The sequence below is a fragment of the Oryctolagus cuniculus genome, chromosome 8, assembly GCF_051225735.1.
Source record: "Oryctolagus cuniculus isolate XC-2025 breed Fujian yellow rabbit chromosome 8, ASM5122573v1, whole genome shotgun sequence".
Classification (NCBI taxonomy): domain Eukaryota; kingdom Metazoa; phylum Chordata; class Mammalia; order Lagomorpha; family Leporidae; genus Oryctolagus; species Oryctolagus cuniculus.
The window spans coordinates 83,752,669-83,769,575 of NC_142874.1; the positions used below are offsets into that span (position 1 = coordinate 83,752,669).

The 16,907-nt window shown below is 40.8% G+C and overlaps 1 pseudogene; it reads right to left on the minus strand.

The window, feature by feature from the left end:
- Positions 1 to 9,701: 9,701 nt before the first annotated feature.
- On the minus strand, positions 9,702 to 12,460 carry LOC127483123 (dimethyladenosine transferase 2, mitochondrial-like; annotated as a pseudogene).
- Positions 12,461 to 16,907: the final 4,447 nt, after the last annotated feature.

Sequence of the window (16,907 nt, forward strand, 5' to 3'; positions counted from 1 at the left end):
AAAGATCAAGAAAGTTGATAGATCTCTAACCAGCCTAAGAAAAAGAGGAAAGACTTAAATTCTTAACATTGGAAATGAAAGCAAGGGCTGGCACTGTGGTGTAGGTTAAACCTCTGCCTGCAGTGCTAGCATCCCATATGGGCACCAGTTTGAGTTCCTGTTGCTCCACTTCTAATCCAGCTCCCTGTTAATGCACCTGGGAAAGCAATGGAAGATAACCCATGTACTTGGGCCCCTGCACGCACTTGAGCAATCCAGAAGAAGTTCCTGGCTCCTGGCTTCAGCCTGGCCCAGCCAGGCCATTGTGGCCATTTGGGAAGTGAACTGGCAGATGGAAGAGTGTCTCTCTCTCTCTCTCTCTCTCTCTCTCTCTCTCTCTTTCTCTCTATGTATCTCTGATTTTCAAACAAATAAATAAATCTTAAAAACAAAAAAAAGAAAGGAAAATAAGGTCTTTATTACAAATTCCATGAACACAGAAATGATAAAAAAGTACAAATAACAACCTACAAATTTGATAACTTAGATAGAAAATATAAAATTTGAGGTACATGGGGAAATAGTCTGAAAATATTCGTATTTCAAAATTTCAAAAATTGAAGCAATAATTAATAACCTGCCAAGACAGAAAGCTCGGGCTCAGTTGATTTCCCTGGTGAATTCTACCAAGTATTTTAAAGATAAATTATAAAAATTTTCTACAATCTCTTCCTGAAAATAGAAAAAATGCTTCCTCATACATTTTTGGAGACCAGCATTAGTCAAATACCAAAATAGACAATAAACATTACAAGAAAGGAAAACTATAAACCAATTTATCTCATGGATGTGGTTGTAAAAATCCTCAACAAAATATTAACAAATTGTATCCAGCAAATTTTAAAATGAATCATTTACTATGATCAAAAGGGATTTGCTCTTAGGTAAGCAACATTCAAAAATGAATTAATCATATCAACAGAATATGTCTTAAAGTCTTATGATAACATCAATATATGCAATAAAAGCATTTGACAAAATCTAACATTCACTCACAACAAAAATCCTCAGGGACTTAGGAATTAAGGCGAGCTTCCTCAATGTGACTTTTTAAAAATCTACAAAATCTACAACTAACAAAATTCTCAGTGGTGAGAAATGAGATGTTTTTCCCCTAAGATCAAGAACAAGAGAAGCATGCCCCCTCTTACCACTCCTAGTAAACATTTTATTGGAAGTCTTAGCTAAAGAAATAAGGCAACAAAAGGAAATTAAAGTGTAAAGATTTGGAAGGAAAAAAAATTAAGAGTGCTCACCAATATTTCTGGTACTGTGTTTTCTGTGCATTCAAGAATTCTACATTTTTCTATCAATTTAAAGATAGCTTGCTTTGACCAGTGAAACATGAGGAGAGGGCTGTGTCTCAGTTCCAGGCAGAAGCATTTAAGAGCTCATGTGTGACTACTCATGTTTTCTCCCCTGCTGCGGCAATTGTGAAAGCATTGCTGAGAAGGAGGTGTCCCAGGTAGTCTAAAAAGTTGAGCTGACACAGGCAGCACAGCTAAGCTGTTAAGCTTTAGTGGGCTGTTTGGCTACCACAGCATACTCTGCTCACCTAATCCATATATGTCTGAATACATGTAATCAACATAGGAGCAGCTTCAGCTACTCTCATGGTTTATGGAATAATAGGAGAGGAAAAAAAGGGAAATGTCTTCTAAAGGTTGAAAGGTTGTAAGATTTCCTTGAGAGGGGACTTTTCTGAGGAATGGATCAGGACGTCAAAGGTCATAGAATGAGAAGGAACAGTCAGGTAGAAGAAATCGTTGTGACTAAATTCCCAGAGGGTAAAATAAAGCTCTAAAGGGGCTGCATGCTATGTAAAGTGGGGGATGAGAGCCTGTATTAGTAGAGGCTAACCTTAGAAATAGGAAACATGGCTGGATTGGCAAAGACCACAAACCACAAAAAGACAAATATCATATGTTTTCTCTAATGTGTAGTAGCTAACACATAGCGTACAAAAAATGTAATGTATATGAATGAAATTGCCATCCTGAGATTTGTTTATTGTTTATAGCTTTTGTCTATACTCCTGAGGAACCCTGCTCATTTTACTTTCTACTTGTTGAATCATTTATGTAGTAGAGGATTAACCTTGTGATTATAAAGTAAATTGAAAGTATGTTATCACAAAAATCAAAGAAAATAAGAAAGGAAGGAGGAGGGAGAGTGTTGGAGGGTGGGAAGTATCACTATGTTCTTAAAACCGTATATATGAAATACATGAATTCTGTTCTCTTTATATAAATAAATAAATACACTTATTTTTGTTTAAAAAAAAAAAAAGCCAAATAGCAAATCCAGACTCCTGGACTTGATTCTCTGAGAGGACCTGGGAGATTTTTCAGCTCAGAGTTATTAGGTTCAGGTCAAGCTCACAGAGGCGCACTAAAGACAAGGACGTACTCAGTCTGCCATTTTATGGTTAAAACGAAATAAAGAGTGAAACTAGGACACTGTCAGAGATGATGAGAATGAACCACTGAATATGAGGAACATTTTTATGGTCTGTTTGACAAAACACAATAGCTAATTAGTTGTGGGAAAATAAAACAGAGAGGGTTTGAAGAAAAAGAATAATTGAGTGTGTTTCAATCAAACCAAAGAACACTGGAGGGGAGGCTTTGAGGAATGAATGAGTTGTGTTATAGGACTTGACTTCGAATGCTGCAAAGGCCTGCTCTGGGTCTGGCCATGATGATGGTATCAAAGTGAACAGATGCACAGTACTCACCCCTTCTTTCAGGGGAAAGAGCCAGTTTGATTAGGACATAGCTTAATTTGTGCTGAGCTCCAAGATGATACAATAGGGTGGTAGTTCATAAAAATTATATAATCTTAATCAAAAGAAATTATAGTTTCACACCCCTGTGCTTTTATCAACTGAGTCATATTAATATTGGCTGACCTTGGGACAGGCATTGCTATTCACTGTGAGGCCACTGCAACCCAAGTGTGATTCAAGCCCCACTCATCCACTTCTCATCCAGCTTCCTGCTACTGAATCCTGGGAGGTGGGAAATGATAACTCAAACGTTTGGGTCTCTGCCACCCACATGAGAGATCCATGTGGACTTTCAGGCTTCTGGCCTCAGCCTGGGCCAGCATCACTTGTTGCAGATATTTGGGAAGTAAACTAGCAGATGGAAGATCTCTCTCTGTCTCTCTCTCTCTCTCTCTCTCTCTCTCTCTGCCTTTCCACCATTCAAGTATATAAAAATAAGTAAGCAAACATTTAAAAATAATTTTATATAGTATATATTTAGTGTATATATATATATATACACACACACACACACACACACACACATATATATGATGACCCAAAGTCACTTAACATACATTGTATGGCTCTCTTTCTTTAGCTGATATGATATTTACATATATTTGTATTGTACAGTATGATAATCTTACTTTTGAAATACTTAGAATTGATATGAACAGAAGTGAATATTTGAGGAAGAGCACACAACATTTCTTGGGATTAAAAATAAGTTAAAATTTGTCTAAACTCTGATTCAAATCCTTCAGTATAATGATCTTACACATTTAGAAGAAAGTAACATCAGACAGTTTTTGAAAATATGCATTACTATGTAAACAGGTGAAAAAGAGCACACTTGAAAAAATTAAAAGCAACAACAGATTATCTGACAAATGATCACAGGTTTATGACTGCAACAGAGCCACTGAGGTGCATTTTCAGAAACTCAGACCTCTAATTTCCACACCCTCTACAGAACAATAACAACGGACAAAGAATGGCAAATACGTGAAGGTTCTCACTGCGTGTGATTTCTCAGTCTGTAGATCAGGTCTTCAAGACACCTTTGTACCTTCACAAACCAGTGCTGTAAGCAAAATGGAATTTCTCTTATCCTGTGCTCTGCCTCCCAAATGTCTAAGCCAGACGCTGTTGCTACAGAGTCTTCCTCTGTTGCTACAGAGTCTTCCTCCCGGCTTGAAGTCAAATCCCCCCAAAGCATTTAAAATCAAAACCTTGGTTGGTATTTACTCCTAGGGATACTTGCCTTTGAATAGGAGTCTCAAAGTCCAAGAGATAAGTGCTGCAACTACTCTTAGGCTATTGCATTAACTGCAAGTGTCAGGAAAGGGATCCGTTGTCTTTTTGGGAGATTATTTCTTATTTGGATTCCCTATCAAGTTGCTTAGCATGCAATAGCTGCTCATCGAATAATAATGAAATACAGAAACTGATTAATCTCTAATAACTTAAATTTGAGTAAACCGCCAGGGATATTTGAGGTTCTGAAGGGGCTGCCTCTTGTTCCTCAAACCATGCCAAATGAACACTGCTACAGTCTGGAGTTTATGTCCCTCCAAAATTCATATGTTGGAAATTAGTTCCCAATTTAATGATGGTAGGAGGCAGAGGCCTTGAGAGGTGAGTAGGTGGTAGGTACAGATCTCCGATGAACAGGATTGGTGCCCTAGCAAAAGAGGCCCAAGGGTGTGTGTTTGTCCTGTCTCCAACATGAGGATGAAATGAGACAGTGATCATCCAAGAACCAGGCTATGGGCTCTCATCAGACACTCAACCTGCAAGTACCTTGATTTTGGACTTCGCAGCCACTAGAACTATAAAAAGAAATGTTTGTTGTTTAAGTCTCCAAGTCTGGAATTCTATGTTTTTAAAGATTTATTTTATTTATTTGAAAGTCAGAGTTACACAGAGAGAGGAGAGGCAGAGAGAGAGAGGTCTTCCATCGGATGGTTCACTCCCCAGTTGGCCGCAACAGCCGGAGCTGCACTGCTCCGAAGCCAGGAGCCAGGAGCTTCTTCCAGGTCTTCCACATAGGTGCAGAGACCCAAGGACTTGGGTCATCTTCTACTGCTATCCCAGGCCATAGCAGAGAGCTCAATCAGAAGAGGAGCAGCGGGGACTAGAACTGGCGCCCATATGGGATGCCAGCGCTTCAGGCCAGGGCTTTAACCCACTGCGCCACAGCGCTGGCCCCTGGAATTCTATTTTTTTTATTATTTTCAATTATTTCTCATTTTATTTGAGACAGAGAAGCATCTTCCATCTGCTGATTCATTATCCAAAGCCTGCAACAGCTAGGACTGGACCAGATCAAAGTCAGGAGCCTAGAACTCAATTCAGGTCTTCCACATGGATGGCAGGGACCCAAGTAATTGAACTATCACCACTGTCTTCCAAGGTACACATTGTCAGAGGTCTGGAAACAGGAGCAAAGCCCAAACTCAAATCCAAGATCTTTGATATGTGATGTGGGCATCCCTCACTGGGGCTTAACCACTGTGCCAAACACCTGTCCCTGTGGGATTCTTTTATAGCAGCCCAAACTAACACAGACACCCTATTCAAATGTCCAGCTTGGACTGTGAACGTGAACTCGTGGTATCAGCAGGGTATCACTAACACAAACTCACTACTACCAAACAAAGAAATTCAACATCAAAATAAATCAGAGAAAGAGTACAACAATAAAATGATCTGTGGGAAACAGGAATGAATAAATTGCCATTAAGAAAGAAAAAGGGAAATAAGAGAGAAAGAAAGGAAGAAAAACGTTAAGTTCCCTGTGTTTAGTTTAAAGACAGATTTTCAGTTGTGGTCAGAGCTATATACAGAGTTGCCCTTTGATGATTCTGCAAGAATGCTATTTCCTGTGTCTGTGAAAGTGGCCAGAGAGATACACTCCACAGACTTCTACACACTGGTATCCTGCTTCTGAGTGAAGACTGCCTCCAGTGCCCCATGCTCTGCTGTCTTGGAAACCTAACCTTAAACTTCTCATTTAACATAGGCTTTTTGCTCAAGATAAATATCCATGGGAAACAACAATAGCTAGAGTATCTAGTTTCTGCACCCAGAAAAGGTCAGCGGTTATTTATTTCCATGCCGTGATGATATTATGGTGTTTATAACTTAAATATGCTTCAAAGTGTACTCTTACCTTCTCCACTTACAACTGGATTTTAGTCCACGACATTGTAATTGTACCAAACCCTGAATGACCATTCCCATTATGAGACTGATGCAAATGCAATGAACATAATTTCAATGGTGCTTGGAGGATGATTATTTCCAAAATAGTTTACAGTGTCATTCTGACAGTATCTGCTAACAAAACCATGATGAATTAGTTTTGCTGTTAAAACATACACTTTACAATGTGCTTTCTTTATGGCATGCCATTTTTTTAAAGATTTATTTATTTATTTGAAAGGCAGAGTTGCAGAGTGAGAGAGACAGAGAGAGATCTTCCATCCTCTGGTTCTCTCCCTAAATGGTTGCAACGCTCAGAGATGGATCCACCCGAAGCCAGGAGCTAGGAGTTTCTTCTGGGTTTCCACATGGGTGCAGGGTCCCAAGCACTTGGGCCATCTTCCACTGTTCTCTCAGGCACATTAGCAGGAAGCTGCATCAAAAGTGGAGCAACCAGGACTTGAATCAGCACCCATGTGGGATGCTGGTGCCACAAATAGTGGTCTTACCTGCAATGCCACAGCTCCAGCCCTCTAATTTCCCTTTGAAATTAGTTTTTGCTTTGAGTGCTTTCAAGAGTGTTGGATCTGACAGCCTTAGCTAACTCTATCATTGTACTAATAAAGTCAAAGTCAATCTTCAACTCATTTCTCATGTAGTCCTATTAACTTTGATCCATTCTGTTATCCAAGGTCCCAGTTAAGCTTCTGAGGACCAAGAAATAATAAATAGATCATCAGCCAGCATCATCAAAAAGCAAGTTTTATATTTTATGTGAGGAGTATTTATGGAATCAAATGAATATATTTCATTGTATATGAAATTGGATTCATCTGAATATGTGATCTATTCATTACTTCATAGGAGTCATCAAGAGTAGACTCCTTGTGGAAAGGATTAATGCCAAGTAGGACTGACCAGTCCTTTCACAAATGGACATCAAAAAGTACAAAATTCAAAACATAATTATTAGCCAAACATAAACATACAGAAATAGATATAACTTGATAAACTCCATTGTTTTATTAATCTTAGGGTATTTTATAGTTTTTCTATTAATTGCAGTCTGGCTATATGCTTCTCATGCCATCTTTGATGTCTTCAACTCTATAAACTTAGGGAATACAACTTCTTTTAAATTTTACCTTGAATATCATAAATTCAATAAAGTAAGAATGGTGTCAAATAATGTTGGTTACATAAGGGTAAGTTAAAGGATGATATATAATAGTTTTTCCTCAAAATAATTTCATACTGATGATTCACAATTAACTTCACATGATATCTCTAAAAATTTTCATTTCATTAATTATGCATTGTTGTGTTATAAACAGAAAGATACAACTATTTGTATCTATCTTATTGTATCTAATTTCACGTAGAAAGATAGTTCTAGATAGTGTGGAGAGATAATGAGGGAGGAGGAAGGCAAGAAGGGCAAAGGAGAGGCTGGCTGGAGTCTATTCAGTTAGGACAACAGTAAATGGTAGCATCCTGGATTGATGCTGGAGTGACATCAATGTAGACAGAGCGAATGGCAGGAAGATGAGTGAGAAATGTCGCCGGCAGGGAGTCCCTGGACCCTGGGCAAGAGCAGTTACAGTTGAGTAGCAGTGGTAAAACCAGATTGGAGCATAATGAGATGAAGATGAGGAAGTAGAAACAAAGTGTACAGATGACTCTGTTAAAATGTTTGTTCATACAATGAGGCACAGGGAAATATGTGGCATCTAAAGAGGTTTTGCTTGCTTGTTTTGTTTGAGTTTTAGGATAAAATGGCTGGGAGAGTTAGTGCTGCCCCAGTCTTCCCACTGTATTCATTTCCAGTTTCTGGATCTGTTCCACACTCACAACTGTTCAGTGGATACACAAGCAGAGTACTTCCAAGAATAAACCTAAGACCTTCATCTCCCCGATCTTCTCAATGGAAGATCTTTCCCTAATAGAATATTTGGGTAATCGAAAAAAAATAAAACTTATCTAACAAAATGTTAAATAGAAAAACAGTTTACTTATACTAGAGAATTTTCTCCTCAAAATAAAATGTCTTCCCACCATATTTCAGGTTATAGGTAGACCAACAAGTTAAAAAACTAATAATAAAGTCTTTATTTTAGTCAGATGCTCTGTATTCATTTGCAAGGGCTGTCAGAATAATGTACTGCAAACTGGGCATCCTTAGCAATTCATTGGCTCACAGCCTGAAAGCTAAAAGTTCAAGATCAAGGTGTCAGTAGGACTGGAGCCTTCAGAGGGATGTGAGGGAGAATCTGCTCCACATCTCTTTGCAGCATTCGCAGACCACCAGCTCTGCCTTCACATTCGCATGGTATTTTCCCTGTGAGTGTGCGTCTGTCTCTAACCAAATACTGCCTTTTGCAGGCACACTAATCCTAATGAAATAAGGAGCGCCCTGGAAACCTCATTTTAAATTGACTGCTTTTGAAACACCCTGCTTAAAAATAAGTTTACATCCTGAGAGGCTGGGAGCAACAAATTCAGTCTTTCTAGGAGGACACAATTCAACCCATCAGATGAACTACAGCAAAAACAGCCTTTCCTGTTCTTAGTAAAAAGAGTAAGATCAGGCTGGCGCCGCAGCTCACTTGGCTAATCCTCCACTTGCAGCGCCGGCACCCCGGGTTCTAGTCCCGGTCAAGGCGCCAGATTCTGTCCCAGTTGCTCCTCTTCCAGTCCAGCTCTCTGCAGTGGAGGATGACCCGGGTGCTGAGCCCTGCACCCACGTGTGAGACCGGGGGAAAACACCTGGCTCCTGGCTCAAGATCAGCGCGGTACGCTGGCTGTAGCAGCCATTTGGGGGGTGAATCGGCAGAAAAAGGACCTTTCTCTCTGTCTCTCTCTCTCTTTCACTGTCTAACTCTGCCTATCAAAAAAAAAAGTAAGATCACTGTGTGTGACACATGCCTTTAAATTCACTGCATTTGCTCAGATTCTTTTTGTTTTTTTTTAAAGTTTTTTTTATTTTATTTTATTTGAAAAGCAGAGTGACAGAGGGATAGATATACGGAGACAGACAGAGGTCTCCCATCCACTGGTGTCCTCCCCAAATAGCCAGAGCTGGACCAGGCTGAAGTCAGAGGCAAGGGCTTCTTCCAAGTGCCCCACATGGGTGCAGGGATGCAAACACTTGGCCCATCTTCCTCTGCTTTTCAAGGCACATTAGCAAGGAGCTGGACTGGAAGTGCAGTAGCCGAAATTAAAAGGTAAAATAAACCTCTTAAATTAATTTAATTTGTTTTCTAAGATAATAACATACAAACTCCTGCCCTCTCCTTCTCACAGAAGGATGCAAAATGCAGTAACAGTCAAAGTAGAATATTTAAATTAATACAAGTAAGATGTTGAGACAGAAGGAATTGTAAAAGTAAATTTCAGCTGGTAATACCCACAACTACCAGCATGTTTACAGTAGATAAAAATTTAAAACAAAACAAACTATCTGATCAAACCCACAACTAACTGAAGTTTTCATCTTATTCAGTTGTGAATAAAATAACAGTCACTGTTTTATCCAACAGAGCAGTAGAATTAACCAGTGGAATCGTCAGAATGATCTGCCTAATCTGTGCAACTCAAGAACAGTTTTCTGTTGAAAGGAGGTAAGTTTTCCAAACTCAGTTCTTTTCCATCTATTAAAAACTGCTCCAGCTAATGTCTTGACAGTCTAGTTTTCTCCACATGTGTTCTCCATGCTGTCATCCTAGAGCCATTTATGGGTATAACCTTTGGAAAACTCTATAGTTTCAAAAAGGCATTTAAAGCCTTGAGGATACATGTCAGTTATTTTCACTCTTTCATTTTTTCTTGTTTGCATCAATATATCCATTGAACCAACTGGACTCAATGACCTTAAATGTTCTATTGGGCTTACATTGCACTTTCCAAAACAGTGCTGTACCATATGAAAAAATACATCAGAGTTAGTCAATAAATTTCGATGAGGAGTCATTCGAATAAAATACAGACTTTGTGGTTTTTATTCTAATGAATCCTTATTCTTTGGCTTTTCCAGCTGCTCATTTTGGGGTATATAGATCACATGGTGACCAAGGCTCCACGTGCAGCACCTTAATCTCACAAGCTACTTGCCAGAGCACACTGAATACTCGATACAAGTTTGCATTTCTGGGATTTGCCATTAGTTTCTGGTATTCTTTTTCACTAATAAACATATTTGTTTCTACTCGTCCATGCCTACATATAGAAGTGTAAGAATATAGGTCATATAAAAGTTTCCAAAGTGCCCTTCTGTCATTTTTAATTGATAAGATTCCAATTATTTTTAAGGGAAGACCTGCTGACCAAGGAAGTGCCTTAATTCCCAAATTCTGAAAAAGCACATGTGAAACCACCATGAGTGGCCTTACTAGGCCACACTTTCCAGGATCCATTTTAAAGAAGTCACGGTGGACTACTTCTAGTTTTGCATCCAGATTCTTTCCTAAGGACTCAGCAAGGAGGAATTCTGGTTTCTACCAATGTCTTTAGGGGAGAATGAGACTGAGAGGAGGGCAGGAGACAGCAAATAGTTGTTAGTTCTGAGGCTGTTTCCAGGGGCTTCCAGTGTCCTTTACTTCGAGGTACTCAGTATTCCAAAGTGCCATGCTACAGGATATTGTTTCCTTAGCTCCAACAACAGCTAGACCTTCAAATGAGGAATGAAGTTTCTGTCACTTTCAAGGGCAACCAGTTTGGCACCAGTTTCAAATAACGCCTGAGTCAGGACTCCAGGACCTGGATTGTACTCTAGGAAGAGAGGGCAAGGGTCTTTTTGATTGCCCGGCGGGAGCTGCACCAAGGTCTCAGCCGATCTCCGATGGCTTATGTAACGCTTAGGCTCCAAGCGGTGCTTCCACACCCACCAAGACGATCCCCGAACTCAGGAGAGGGCAACAGCTGCAAGGAAGAATCAGACAAGCCACGGCGAGGCAGGTCTCCACGCACCGTCGTTCGGGGTCCTCAAAATGCAAAAGCGACCCATGCCGGCCAGGCTGAAGGCACCAAGGGCAAAGGAAGCCCTGCTGCTGGGACCTATATCGTCCCTCCAAGGTGCCCCCTCTTATGACCCAGGGTCACTATTTTGGTGAACCCCATAAAAGGCATCCCATGTTCAACATCTTCGCGCTGCAGACCAGACCTGGTGGAAGTAAACACCAGCAACTGCCTCCCACAGTTCTTTCGCAAACAGATGTGCATGTTAGGAACTGCAGAAAGGGTACTGTAGGGAGAAACTCTCACAGCTGCCCTAGATCATTTGTGTACCTAGAAATTCAGAGTAGCGTGATAATCTTCATTTTGTGAATGATAATTTACAATGTTTCCCTAAAATATGGACAATATATAGGTATTCCACTTTTCTAGTAACATATATGAGTAGTTATATGGAATAAAGGACTTTATAGAATCTTACAGCGTTAAATAGCAAATGTCAGTTTCAGTCTTAGGACTTGTGAAACAAATGTTACAAATGTTGACTCTTGCATAGAAAAGAAGGAATCAAATTTTTGATCTTTCTTAAATATTTTATATATTAACATATTAAGATTTGAAAGCAATTTAAATAACAATAAAGTACTTGAAATAATTCATTAGGTCATATTGAAAACTTTTATGTTTTATCAAAATCAAGAATTGCACTTCACTTCTTTTTTGCAACAAAGAGTAGTCTGAATTCTCAAATTCATCCATGAGAAGTAGATTGCCTGAAAGAAAAGATTTCAGATCCCTAACGAATACAATTATTTTAATTTACCTGATTATTTTTAAAGGAGAGGAATACTTATAAATGTGTAATTTTGTTTAAAAAAAAACCTAGAAAGAAAAGAAGTACATAAAAATATCCAAAGAGCAAATCTGCTGACAACAAAGCCCATCTCCAGCCCTACATGACACTGACACATTGAAATATCTGAAGAATGCTCCCATCCTTGTGCAGCAAAATAACTGTACTTTTGCTCACAAAGCATTTTTACCAAGGCCCTAGTACCAACACAAAATACAGATTATGAAATTGCCCTTTATATCCTGTTCTGTTTATTTAATATTAATTGTTCAATCAATTAATTCATCTTTTTTTTAAGTTTACTCATATTTGATAGACAAAGCAACAGAGTGTGTGGGGGAGGGCGGGGAGGAGAAACAGAGAGAGAGAGAGATCTTCCATCTACTGGTTCACTCCCTAAATGGCTGCAACAGCCAAGACTGGGCCAGACAGAAGCCCAGAGCCATGAACTCCATCTGAATCTCCCACACGGGTGGCAGGCATGCACTTGCTTGATCCATCATCTGTTGTCTCCCAAGATGCAGATTAGCAAGAAATTGGATAGGAAATGGAGGCAGCCCTCAAACCCAGCACTCTGATGTGGCATGTGGGCATTGTCCACAAGAGGCAACTGAACCCACTGCACCACAACACCCACCCATAACCGCTCAATTTAAAAATCATTAGAAGGGGGGCTGATGCTGTGGTGTAGTGGATTAAGCCTCTGCCTGCCAGTATCTCATATGCTCACCCGTTCCAGTGGCTGCTCCACTTCTGATTCAGCTCTCTGCCATGGCCTGGGAAAGCAACAGAAGATGGCCCAAGTATTTGGGTCCCTGCACCCACATAGGTGGTCTGGAAAAAGCTCCTGTCTCCTGGCTTCAGATCAGCTCAGCTCCGGCCTTGCTGCTATTTGGGGAGTGAACCAGCAGATGGAAGACCTCTCTCTCTGTCTCTCTCTCTCTCTCTCTCTCTCTCTCCCCTCCAGTGTGCGAGACCCAGAAGAGAGGCTCCTGGCTCCTGGCTTCAGATTGCGCAGCTCCAGCCGTTGTGGCCAAATGGAGAGTGAACCAATGGATAGAAGACCTCTCTCTTGCTCTGCCTCTCCTTTCTCTCTGTGTGTAACTCTTTCAATTAATAAATAAATCTTAAAAAAGAAATCTCTTTAAAAAATCATTAAAGGGGGAGGCTGGCGCTGTGGTGTAGCTGGTAAAGCTGCCACCTGCAGTGCCGGTATCCCATATGGGCACCAGTTCAAGACCCGGATGCTCCACTTCTGATCCAGCTCTCTGCTATGGCCTGGGAAAGCAGTGAAAGATGGTCTAGGAGCTTGGGTCCCTGCACCCATGTGGGAGATCCAGAAGAACCTCCTGGCTCCTGGCTTTGGATCGGCACAGCTCCAGCCGTTGTGGCCATCTGGGGAGTGAACCAGTGGATGGAAGACCTCTCTCTCTCTCTCTCTCTCTCTCTCTCTGCCTCTCCTCTCTCTGTGTAACTGTGACTTTCAAGTAAAATAAATAAATCTTTAAAAAATCATTAAAAGAAAATACAGGAAAACATCTATGAAACTTGTGGCTTTTAAAAAAACATGAGTGCTGGCCGGCGCTGTGGCTCACTAGGCTAATCCTCTGCCTGCGGCGCCAGCAATCCAGGTTCTAGTCCCATTCGGGGCACCGGATTCTGTCCTGGTTGCTCCTCTTCCAGTCCAGCTCTCTGCTGTGGCCCAGGAAGGCAGTGGAGGATGGCCCAAGTGCTTGGGCCCTGCACCCGCATGGGAGACCAGGAGGAAGCACCTGGCTCCTGGCTTCAGATTGTCGCGGTGCACCGGCCGTAGCGGCCACTTGGGAGGTGAACCAACAGAAGGAAGACCTTTCTCTCTCTCTCTAACTGTCTAACTCTGCCTGTCCAAAAAATAAAAAAATAAAAAAAAATGAGTGCTAAGTATGAGAGCACAGATGCTAAGCAGTACAATCACTTCCTTCCCCCCTCACTGCCCAAAGAAACCTTTTATTTAAGGAATACAGATTTCATGCATTTCATAAGTACAACTTTAAGAATATAATGATTCTTCCCACCATTCCCACGTTCACACCCACTCTCTCTTCCTTCTTCCTCCCCTCCTCCCTCTCCCATTCCCAGTTCCATTCTCCACTAAGATCCATTTTTATTAACTCTATACACAGAAGACCAACTCTACTCTAAGTAAAGAGTTCAACAATTTGCATGAAAAAAAAAAACTGTTCCTCAACAGTCAAGACAAGGGCTGTTCAAAGTCATTGCATCTTGAAGTTAATTTCACTTTTTTTTAGAAGCATAATTAACTTTAAGGAAGCACCCAAGAATAATATACCTTTTGCAAGCACTTAGACGTAATTATAATACAACTTTCTGAGGACAGAGGTCCTACATGGGAAGTTAGTTCACAGTGACTCCTGTTATTAATGTAATAATTAACACTCTTATGTATGGCATCAGTGATCACCACAGGCTCTTGACATGAGCTGCCTAGGCCATGGAAGCCTTTTGACAGAATGTGTGGAAACTCTGTCAGTATTTAGACAAGACCATAAGCAAAGTGAAAGTTCTCTCCTCCCTTCAGAGAAAAGTACCTCCTTCTTTGATAACCACTTCTTTCCACCATGGTCTCATCCACCAAGATCCTTCATGTAGAACATTTTTTGCCACATTGTCTTGGCTTTCCATGCCTAAATGCTCTTGTGGGCTTTTCAGCCAGACCAGAATGCCTTAAGGGCTGACTCTGAAGTCAGAGTGCTTTTTAAAGTGATTGTCATTCCATGAATCTACTGGAATCACATTTTTTTTTAAGATTTTTTTTATTTATTTGAAAGGCAGAGTTACAGAGAAGCAGATTGAGATCTTCCATCCACTGGTTCACTCCCCAAATGGTCAGAGCCAGCACTTCAGGTTGCTACACCACAGTGCCAGCCCCAGTGGAATCATTTTTACAAGCTTGTAGAAACCTGGGGTTTGGGCTTGAACTTTTCAGAAAGGTAGGGGGAAAAAGGATGAAATTTTTTCTCATGATAAAGTCCTTTTAAAGAATTCTTCATTAGGCAGAAAAGCTGTTTTGGGTCAGTCAAAAACCTTTCTACTTTCTCTTCCTCCGAAAAGGTAAAGTCCCAAATGAGGGCACATTGGTACCATGGCAGGAACTAAAAGGAAAGGGAGGATGGCCCTGAGAGTGTGGAAAGGGAAAAAGGGAAGAGCCCACTTACTTAATGGACTCCCTGGCACAGGCCTGTGAGGAGCTTCCTGTGATGAGAATGACAAAGGGAATATTGAGGTCTACTGTTTAGTTTTGGTTACTGTCTAAGCCACATGCTACCTCCCTTCATAACTTCAGACTTCAGTACAATTTTGGCATACACATGTGGATAGTGGCACTTTGGGGAATACAGAAACCAAGGTCTCCCTCATGGAACAATGAATGCAGAAAAGTGACAGTAGCTTGGAAGAGAGGATACAGAATGGAAGCTGAGAGCTCAGTAGAAATTCTTCGCTGGCTACAGGGAATCCCTTCTATTTCTTTTCTCTAAAATATTTATTTTACTTATTTGAAAGTCAGAGGGATGAAGAAGGGTGAAGAGAGAGAGAGAGAGAGAGACCTTCCATTTGCTGGTTCACTCCCCAGATGGCCACAACTGTCAAGGCTGGACCAGGCCTGAAGCCAAGAGCCAGGAGCTCCATCTGGGTCCCCCATTTAAGTGGCAGGGGCTCAAGCACTTTGGCCATCTTCCACTGCTTTCCCCAGGTGCATTAGCAGGTAGCTGGATCAAAAGCAGAGCAGCCAGGACTCAACCATCTGCTACAGGATGCCAGTGTCACAGTAGTGGCCGAACCAGCTGTCACAATGCCAGCCCCTCCTCTCATTCCTGAGATAGGGCCCAGTCCAATTTTATTTAAACCTGAAATGTGACTCCAGCACACTGGAGGACTGGAGGCAATGAGGCAACTTAACTTATCAAAGTGTAACAACTCTCCAATTTCTAATAAAACCAAATAGAGCCTAAATATATCTCATTGAATCTTTTTAACGATGCTTTAGAAATATAGAATGAGAAAAACTATACTTACAAGTAGTTTATGTGAAAAAGATTAAGATATTATAGATAATGAAAAGGCCAATCTTAGCTAAAAATGTTCCCTAAGAAAATAATGAATTCTTTATTGGTATTAATAGGAATGGTGTATCCAGAAGCAGTAAAAAGTCATCTTATTGAATCTCCCAAAGTGGCTCTGATCATATCTATGTTCAGTTCTTTAAAAAGAAATTGGCTAATGGGAGTAAAAACGGATGATGGCATTGAGAACGGGAATGAAACTGGGAGCCACATCAAATATGAAAAGTGAAAAAACTTCTTAATATTCACCTGAAAACAAAAATAAGTATTAAAAAAGATACAGCATTTACTCAAAACTGCAGTCATCAAAGCAAAGACTGTGGTAGGAAGAATAACAGTCTCCCAAAATGTCCACATCACTGTCCCAGAAACCTGGGCTCTTTGCAGATATGATTAAATTATCCTGAGATGGAGGTGATTGGCCTGGATCGCCCAGCTTGGCTCTGTGTGATTGCCAGAGTACTTCAAAGATGGAAGAGAAGAGACAAGATCAGAGCCGGAGAAGGAGATGTGACACAAGGAGAGGTCAGAGGGATGTGGAACCATGAACCAAGCCCTGTGAGTGACCTGAAAATGGTGGAAAGACAAGGAAACAGATTCTGTCCTAGATCCCTGCTGACCCAGTTTAAACTTCTGACTTCCAGAACTATAAGAAACTATTCCATTTGTGACAATATGTCTAGAGCAGCAGAAGAAAACCAGTACAAGGGTTGACTAAATAGTTGACTAAATAAAGGTTGACTAAATAGTGCTAAATAATCAGAGAGCAGGTAGATGGGAGATAATGGGATAAATTTCAGTTTAAGGCAGCAAAGTCCTGGTCCAACAGCACCAGGAGCAGGACAGTCGCCTGTGCCAGGCCTCACACATGGAGCTCAGTCACCTTCACTGAATGTCCCCAAGGCAGGGCAAGCCCTGGGGGCCAGCTGGACATGCCCACCATGCCTTGTCTCCCTGTAGTCCCTCC